Raw genomic sequence first — 2,137 nt, forward strand, 5'->3', positions numbered from 1 at the left:
TGTGGACGTACGTGGGAAATTATAGAAGATTAGGGTATTTCCAGGAAAGGTGTGCCACAGTCAGTGTTTAGCAACATGAACATAAATGTTCTCTGGCCCATGACATTCTGCATACTTGCATGAGATTCCATTAACTCCCCAGTTACAGTAGCACCAGAAATATCATTCCTAGCCTATGTATAGGGATCTGCTTTTCTGTATTTTAGTTACAGGTGTGGCCTGTGACAATGCTGAGGGGTCCATTAATACTAGCTCACATTTTGGGACATATATATTTTTATTAATCAATTCTGCCCTTAAAATATTATTCATGTGCAGAATGAAGTATCCCTCAGATGTACCAATGAGGAAAGCAGGAGACACTGGCCTGTCGCAATACAGATGTACCACTGAGGAAAGCAGGAGACACTGACCTGACGCAATACAGATGTACCACTGAGGAAAGCAGGAGACACTGACCTGACGCAATGCAGATGTTTTTGTAAATGAGTGATATTTTTAGTACTGCGCATGCATCAGAGTCTCGCTGTACATGTGCCTCTATGGTCTTGCGATGGCGGTCGCAGAGAGGATTTATTTGCAAAGTGATTGACAGGTACCGTTTCTGGGCGGTAATGGGGGGCTGGCAACTCAAACGCAGACGTGTCGCCATCGCTTCGAGGGCCTGTCGCAGTCTTTGACTGAGGTCGCATACGCAAGTTATAATTACTCTGCCGTCATAGTTCTGATGGCCATTCTGCATAAACATAGAGTTACAAGCAATATGAGGGGGAGCAAAGGGATTTTTTAAAATTAAAACATAACTTTTATTATTCACATTATAACAATCAACCTTTAAAAACAAACAGCTAAATCAAATGTTGTAATACAAATAATTTTTAAACAGGAAGTGTTTTCTTTTACAACTGATGCAAGTTGTTACTCCTGTACTTGTTTGTTACAAGTTGTATCCAGTTATATGCTGTCAGATGCTTAAAAGCTTCTTCATTCATCTCAAGGGAAATCTATATCCATTTAGCAGGTATTGTAGTAATCAGAGATTATTCTGTTGTTATACAATGGTCTGAAATATATAATGTTAATTACATCCACTCAGAGAATCAAATACTGTAAGTGTGATCCATATAATCGCTTTATTCATGGGTAAACTCCACTCAAATTGAACTATCATTTTCTTTTTAGGTATAATCTGTGTATATATATATATATATATATATATATATATATATATTTATTTTTTAAACTCAATAGCACTCATATAATAGTGGCTTTAGCCCATATATTGGGTTTAAACTGTGTTATCTTATTTAGGGGCCCATTTATTAATAAACGCATCTGCAACGTGATCTGGGCGCGTTATTAGTGCCAATGATCACATTGCAGTTGCGCGGGGATGTAACAAAGAGCACTCGCAGGGACAAGGGCTCCGAAAAGGAGCCCATCCCTGTAATGTGCTCTGAGGGAAGTAACAGCATTAGCTGGGACTCCTCCTCCTACGCATGCGCGGTCTACAGTCCACTCATGCGCTGCGGCCATTGCTGGGGACGGTACCTTCGGAATCCTCTCCTAGTCATTTTTGCAAAGAGTAACTCATAGGATACAGCAGCTAACGTCATCTTAAGATGGCGCCAGCTGCGGGGACCAAGCTCCGGACTTGGTAAATCTGATAGCATCGCATCCCCTATAGAAACCTATAGGGGTTGTGGCTGCTGTTGGAAATGAAAGTACCCTAGCAGATATCATTCTTCTGGCGCATGTCATCTCTGAGCTTTGTTAGAGCAGTTCCACTGCATTTGTGTGCAGTGTGAACGGTGCTGACCCGGGAATAGCCCAGGTCGGTACAGCTATGAGAACTGGCTCTGTCCCAGGTGTGACCTGTATTGGAACCATGTTCCAAATACCGGGTCACACCCAGGCCCACCAAGAGCCACGGCAGGCCCTGGTAACAGGGAGCGTGGCCTTATCACGGGAGGCGTGACCACGCCCCCTTCCCAGGAAAAAATAAACCAGTTTTGCAGCGCTGGGGAGGGGGGGGCACTCTGAGCCCCCTCAGCCCTGCTCAAAGCCAAGGGGGCGCGATCAGTGTGATCGCTCCCCCCCACAGGCATAGGAGACTGCTGTGGCTGCTGCTCAGTCT

The sequence above is a fragment of the Taudactylus pleione genome, unplaced genomic scaffold (assembly GCF_031769625.1).
Source record: "Taudactylus pleione unplaced genomic scaffold, aTauple2 ptg000258l, whole genome shotgun sequence".
NCBI lineage: Eukaryota > Metazoa > Chordata > Amphibia > Anura > Myobatrachidae > Taudactylus > Taudactylus pleione.